The sequence below is a fragment of the Elephantulus edwardii genome, unplaced genomic scaffold (assembly GCF_000299155.1).
Source record: "Elephantulus edwardii isolate Elephantulus edwardi_28Jun2011 unplaced genomic scaffold, EleEdw1.0 scaffold00098, whole genome shotgun sequence".
NCBI lineage: Eukaryota > Metazoa > Chordata > Mammalia > Macroscelidea > Macroscelididae > Elephantulus > Elephantulus edwardii.
Genome location: NW_006399848.1, coordinates 6,986,388 through 6,994,249, shown reverse-complemented (window position 1 = coordinate 6,994,249; position 7,862 = coordinate 6,986,388). Strand labels below are relative to the sequence as shown.

Below are 7,862 nucleotides of genomic sequence, written 5' to 3'. Positions count from 1 at the left end.
ATAAAATATAATTATAGAAAAAAAATTTACCAAGTATTAAAATTAAAAATCTTACCCTTCCTGCCCTCTCACAAAGATAACAGTGTGGTACCTAAGAACGTAGGGCAGTGAGAGCATGCCAGGAAGTCCAGCATAAATATGGGAATACAGACTTAGAGATGTGGAAAACAGGACACGATAAGGGGGATAACAAGTTGCCCAGAGCTGTGGCAGCAATAAGGGGTTTTAGCTCCATAAAGAGGCATGGTCAACAAGTGGTTATCAATAGAAGATAATTAGTGAGGTAGCAAGTAGGTGATAAGTCTACATCGCTGGGAGATTGATAACACAATGAGCAAACAAAATAACTGAACACATGATTAGTATATGAGGTTTACTTATTTAGAGAAGTAAAGTCTCTTAATGCCTGAGAAGGTAAATATAAGTATAGAGTGGAAAAGCTAGAAAGAGGAAAACGCTAGGGTACTTGACCAGAATTAGAAATATAGCAAAACCCCTTATAATTTTATAAATATGCACAGGGGCAAAAATAATAGATGTGAGTGTATTACACTCACACACACACGCCGGTAGAACAAATAGCTAAGTGCTTAAGTATCAGCCAAAAGTTTGCTGTCTGAACCTACCCAAAGGCATCTCAGAAAAGAAGTCTGAAGATCTGCTGTATTGCTTGGCCATATGGAATCATCATGAGTCAGAATTAACTTAATGGCAAGTAACATTATACATACATGCTTATGTGCTGTGTGTATACACACACACACAAACCATGCACATATACGTACACATGTTTTCTAGCTCTAGCTGCTGACAGCATATCAAAGCAATGATACCTCACTAAGAATAAAACACACTAAGCCCCACATCTTTGCTTTTAAATACTATCTTTTACCAAAATAAACCACAGTCCTTGAAGAAATGGCTGGTTCTAAGGCTACAGCAGGCAAAGTGCAAGGCGAACCAGGAACAGCTTGTTCTGCCAGAAAGTCCTAACGAAATGCACGATGAATGGGATGGAAGCATAGTCAAAGGACACAGGAGCTAGCTTAAAGGGCCTCTCACTGGCTAAATCAGGGATAATTAATCAAGACAAAAAAATAATAATAATAGCAAATTATAACTACTAAAAATGGGAATTCATGAGTTCAATTTAATACATAAATAAGTAGGGGTGGGGAAGATTTTTCCTTACAGTAGAATGCCAACTAATAAATGTAAAGGGAATAATGGAACATCAATTAATAATCATCCTAAGAGTAGTTAATTCAGGTGAGAGTAATCAATAGTTGTTAAAGCTAGAGAGTAGAAGTTTGAGGAGAAACAAGAATATTGGTGTAATTGCGGAATAAGCAAAACCTACTGTTGTCCAGTTGATTCCAACTCATTAGAAGCAGACTGCCACAACTTTCTCCTGCAAGGTGGCACAGAGTTTAGAACATGTTACAATAGCTCTTTAAGTTTGAAATATTTCTCTACAAATATTAATTAATTTCAAATGGAGAACATGATCAAGGTTCAGTATCACCAGTAGTGACATGTTTAATACTGGATGCTAAAATACTCTTTGGGTGTAATACACTGAGAGGATACAGCATTTTAGCTATAGTGTTTTCTGACAGAAATGAATGAACTAAGTGTAGCGAGGAATTATCATATATATCTAGGATGAAGGTCATTTACAAAATATACTATAAGGGGCTATACGTAACAGCTCTTGGCCTAGTGCCAAGAAGTTCTGTTACAATCCTGGTTCGAGGCCACTAGTTGTTCTGTGGGTAAAGGACGGGCAATGTTATTAACTAACTGCCTCTGAAAACCCATCAGTGGGTCAGCTATGGGTCATTTACAACTACAGTACATACCTAGCAAGCCTATACTTGGGAAGTTCTGGTGGCACAGTTCATAGGAAGTTGTCTTGGTAACCCAAATGTGGTACTTCTTTGGCAGTTCAAATCCACCAGCTGCTCCACAGAAGAAAGATGGATGCAGTCTCCTCTCATGCAATTTACAGTTTCCAAAAACCCACTGGAGGGTCAGTACTAACTTGATAGTAATAGGTTTTTCAAATATTTAACAAAATACTTAAGAGCATGAAAGACAAGGAAAAACCAAGACTGAGGAAGCTTGAAGAGATATATATTCCTGGAAAAGATCCCGGAACAGAGAAGAAAGAGGCATTGTTGAACAATTGATGAAGTCTGAATAGGTCCTTATCGTGTTGTATCATGATGATTTTCTGATTTGGAGAGTTGTATGCTTGTTATTTAACAAAATGTCAGGTTTTGGGGAAATATATATACCGTATTCCTGAGTGATACAACATCATGTTACAGGAGGTTTCAGAAAATGACTGAAGATAATATGCAGGTAAGTAATATATACATCTGGGTGTGCACACATGCGTATACACACACACACACAGTCTAGTTTAATACATGAATATGTCTTTAATGCACTATTCGCAATAGAGCCAGCAGGTGAATAATGCCTTAAAATGTTAACAGTGAGGGACTCTGAGAGAAGAGGATACAGTAGTTCAAAATATTTCTTTTAAACTGGAGGTGTGATAAAAGAACCTCTTAGTGTTGGAGAAAATGTGAATCAGCTATTGTCTAAAGCCAGGAACCAGAACGAAAACTGTAGCTTTATATGTGTATTTACATATGTTCTTTTACAGCACAGGAGAGAACAGTGGCAATGAGGGCTATATTTTTATAACAATTTGGCAAACTTAGAACATCTCAATGTTGTAAATGAACTCTCACTTTCTTCATAGATTTTTAAATAGGCATTTTATAAATTGATTAGGAAAGGAATCTTAACTAGTTCTTCCTTATATTTCTTTAAGTCAGTCATTATTACGTCTTTAGGAAGGAACTCTAACCCTAATTCATGTTCCAATCAGAAAATACAGGCAACTGAGTATCAAAGATTCTGCTACACTGAGAAGGAAAGATTGCCTGTTGCTAAGCAAAATATGGATGTCAGACTATGATGAAAGAAAATTAACAAAGATTTGTTTCCCCAGGAAATTGGAGGGATTTATCCAAAGAACAACTAGTAAGAAGCATGAGCATGAAGAATAGTAAGTGGTTAACATATTTTAGCAAACAACAGAATATAATGTTTATATTTTTAAAAGTTTAAAAACTCTTTGGCAGTAAAAAAAATCATCTTTTAAAAACCTGTGACTACTAATGAGGGCAGGTGCATCAGAGACAATAAAACTGGCACAGGATAGAGCAGGGTATAGGGCTGTTGTACATAGGGTCACTATGAGTGACAAGCGACTCAACAGGACATAACAACAACTACTAGTAGTAGAGGGTCTGAATAATGGTTTTATGGAACGAGAAACTGCTGCTAAGGCAATATGCTACTAATAAAGCATTAGGATTTGGAAGCAGGAGTGGCATCCACTTCCTAAACAACATGCCTCTGGAAACTATGAACTTTGAGAAAAGATGATAGTTATAGAAAGGCTTCAGGTCTTTTGTTCATAGAGTTGCTATGAGTCCTGCTCAACTCAATGGCAATCAACAACAGAGCATTAGGATCATTTTCAAATCTGAAGGAGTCAATATACTTTCATTACAGAAATGCAAATTCCCAAAGGCAATCAGATAACTATAAAAATTATATTCAAACCTAAAAAAAATTGAATAGATTTCACTTAACATTACTTTACCCTTCCTGGATAATATATGTCTCTCCCTCTTTTTTCTTTAAAGTAAACTTTATAGGCTCTTGGTTCTATTTCTAGAACCAGAAGAAAATAAGTCACACATGGCTAAATATACAGTTTATAGTTAACCATAATAGAACCTCAGTATTCTTTTAAAAGTTCCAAACGATAATTAAAAATGTCATTTTGGCTGACACCTATTAATCTACTTTATTCACTGTTGTTGAGTCAATCCTGACTCATGATGACCCTCCATCAAGTTTCAGAGGCAGGATTTTTTACAGAGAGACCATCCACCTTTCCCTCTTTAAAGTAGCTGGAGAATTCCCACTTTTGTTTTAGTTAGCTTCCTTCCTAACACACAACACACTGTTCCACTAGCGCTCTTTTATCTATTTTAGAACAACAACAACAAAAAAATGAAATTACAATTTTTCTACTCATGCATCATTAGGAACTTCTTGTTGTTATGTCCTGTTGAGTTGCCTACGACTCATAGTGATCCTATGTACAACAGCTCTAAACCCTACTCTATCCTGTGTCAATCTCATTGTCTGACACACCTACCCCCATTACCTCAGTCACTGAATCAATCCATCTCATAGAGGGCCTTCCTCTCCTGTACTGTCCCTCCACCCTCCCAAGCATGAGGTCCTTCTCCAAGGACTGGTCCCTCTTTGCAACATGTCCAAAATATGTCAGATGAAACTTCAGAATTCTTGTCTCCAAGGAGCAGCCTGGTTTCACCCTCTCCAGGTCAAACCTGTTCGTTCTCTTAGCAGTTTGTTCAATACTCTTCTCCAGCACTACAGATCAAAAGCATAAATTTCCTTCTATCATTCCTAGTCACTGTCTAGCTCTCTGATGCATAGCAAGTGATTGCAGACCATGGTCTGTAGCAGGCACACCTGGGTCTCCAGACTGACATTGTTGCTCTTCAATAACTTTAGAGAGGTCTCTAGCTGCAGACTTTCCCCACTGTATTAAAATTATATTTCAACTTGTTCTTATATAAATTTTTCCTAGTGTACTATAAATAAAACAACATTCATTAAGCAGTACTATAATGATGAATGTACGTTTTTAATGTGGAAACCATAGTTCGTATTCCTTAAAAGTTCTAAGAATTAAATACACATAAAAAGTAAATTCAGCCTGGTGGCTGGCAAAAATTATGTACCTTATTAGGGCTAATTTTTTAATTGTATAGAAATCAATTTTATAAACATTTTTATGTTAAATTTTTATAAATGTTAATAGTTATAGAACAGCTTCAGGCCTTTTATTTGTAGGGTCACTATGAGTCGTAATCAACAACAATAACCCTAAAATAAGGTCAAGTGGTTTTGTAAAGGCACACTAAGACAATCACAGTCAAACTTGCAAATTCAAGGTGGAAAAGAATCTTGACTTACTCATCCTTTTAATTCAAGCATCTAACCATATATGGAACACAACACAGATGATCAATAAAGAGGTCTGATGAGATGAACTATGAAAGTAAATTATCTAGAGGGAAATAAGAAGGAGTCTGAAGTTGTCTGAAAAAAAGAAATCGAGTGTCCATAAATTACTACATCCTAAACACGTCATTTGAAAAAGAAAACTGGTAAGCATTTTGAGAAGATGTACAGAAATATCCCCTCAGAATAAATATTCTCTCAAGTCTTTGTAATAATGACTGATCTACTTTCACATCATTTTTTGGAAATGTATTACAAGTAAAGCCTTATATGTGAGATAAATATTTTTAAAATTCATGTAATAAATGTTGTGTGCTTTCTCAGAAGGGAAAAAACCTGAAATAAGGCAATAAAGGAATTTTTAATAGTTTTATTAACAGAAGAAAATCTAGTTCTGACTCTCATCCAAGGAAAATTGGATAAACTTATTTCATAGCTCATCTATTTATTTACTTATTCAAGAACATGGGCTTGAATTTTCACCTATAAAAAGGTATGAATACATATAATTTACTTTCACAAGTTCAAGTGCACACCCCAGTAAAGGAAGAAAACCAAACCTCTTAAAGTGGGCAGTATCACAGGAGTATATAAAAATCGTCAACCAAACTTCTCTCCCTGTCTCAATAACCACCTGTTAGACAGCACACATATGACAGTCTGCATGAGCTAAGTCTTTTCACACTGAAATTTCTCAGGGCAGTGAGGGAGGGAGCAAGTGTAATACAAAACAATATAATCTTCCCCCAACAACATCCATGAGATTTTAAAGATCAATTGATTTAATAACAGAAACGTAAAAAGATTTCTTGCTGCCCTAGAGCACCTCATTATTATTCAGAAAAAGATTGATTTTATAAAAAGTCAAAACCACACCCTTAATTATTCATTCCATTTTGCAGCAAAGTGCTGGACTTCTGAAAGAAGCAAACGCATTTTTAGAGAGATAGTTGATGCTAATTTTCCTAAGCTTACTTCATACTAAAAATCTGTGAACAGTAAGAAGTTACAAGCCAAATTAATGGCTAAAAATCTGCTTCTGGGAGGAGATGAAAAAGGTCATCATTAAACACATCTACTTTTCTTAGCAAATGACAATGTTTTTTAAGAAGAAAATATTACCAAAGCTACTAGTCTACACTGTACAGTCATTTACAGATACTGAATCTACAATACATAGAATAAAATTAAATTATAATATGCTTTCTATAGTGCCTTGAAAAGTATTAAATTCATGAAAGCACTTAAAAAATAGGTAACATTAAAATTCTTTTTAAGTCTAGTTTCTGGAAAATTCTGCATTCACAATTTAATAAGTAAACCAGATTTCAAAAAGAAGTCTAGTTTAAAATCTACACGTTTACATTAAAGATATCCTAAATAAATTTTTTCCCTCCAAAAAGGGTCCAGACACTAAGGTGTGTAACACCTGTGGGTGACTGAATCCAAGTCCATAAAAAAGGTTTCTCTCGAATTAAGAATTTAAAATATAAAATATAATTAATCTGACATCTTAAGTACGAAAAATTCTTTTACGACCTATGTAGATAGATCTCTTGACAAAGTAAATCCTTCTAATAGAAAGATTTCATGCATCAGACATTCATTCACACACTGCTCATTTGTAAATTAAACAGATGTTAATCCAAATCACTAAAAATCAGGTAAAAGCATCCAAAACATTTACTAGTTGAAACATCATATTTTTGTTTTCATAGTCATTTTTCAGATCTACTCGTAGTATAGCTCTTAATAGAACGGCTGGCTCTTCACGTCAATACAAGATTGCTCAATACGCCGTTCCATGTGAATAGACCTTCCAGACTAATTCTCAAAACCTCCTCAGGAGATGCTTAATTACAGCTCTAGTTCCAATTTCCTGCGACTCAGACAGACAGATAACAGCTTCCACCCAGGAAGAGATGGGACTGAGGGTCCAGGGGTGCGCCTCATTCTTTTGTTTTGGTGGAAGAAGCTGTAAAAATAAAGGTCGCACGAGAGCCTTCGGCACCTATCCACACCCATCACAGACCTGCAGGGCACTGTCATCGGTACAGTCCTCAAGACCCACCCTCCACCCCCAGCCCCAGTACGCGGAAGAACCCTTGATTTTCCCGATGGATGGGCGGAGGAGCTCCGGGCTACAGATACAAAAAAGAGGGTGGACATAGATCGTTTGAGGACGGAGGGGCAAGGAGATGCATCCAGATGGGGAGGATGGGACGCGCCAAAGAGACCAAAAGGCTGGCAGATTCGCTAGGATCAGAGCCCATGGGGGCAGAAGATTCAGCCTATTTAGAGATGGAGACGGACAGACGACAGAGGCACAATCCAGGAGGGCGTGAACTAAACAGTACTGAACTCAAGACAAAAATGGGCTGAGACAACCTCAACCAGATCCGTACGGCGAGCTGAGACTTACGGTTAGACTTTCCGAGCTGAGGGTGAGGGTCCGTCCACTGGACACCGCAGCACTGAAGTTGTGCTTCCCCGGCGGTCTCCCCTGCCTCTAGAGACGAGCTCGTGACCTCAGGTTCCCTCCCCGCCCCACCCACCGGGGCAGGCGCCCCCTTCGTGCCTGTCGGAGTGCGCCCGCCAGGGAAAGGCTGCTCGGGCCGGGGGTGCGCGCGAGGCCCGCGAGGAGCGCTGCGTGAGCCGAAGGCGCCCGTGGCGAAGCTCAGAGTGAGCGGACGCCCCCCATCCCTCTCCAGCCG

General features: G+C 37.8%; 1 protein-coding gene across 1 annotated transcript in view; it reads right to left on the bottom strand.

The window, feature by feature from the left end:
* Nucleotides 1-7,862, bottom strand: part of ANKIB1 (ankyrin repeat and IBR domain containing 1) — a 215,849-nt gene extending 207,987 nt beyond the window's left edge. The window contains exon 1 of the mRNA XM_006891465.1: nt 7,571-7,862. The gene's annotated coding sequence lies outside the window, so the exon portion shown is untranslated. The remainder of the gene's footprint in view (nt 1-7,570) is intronic.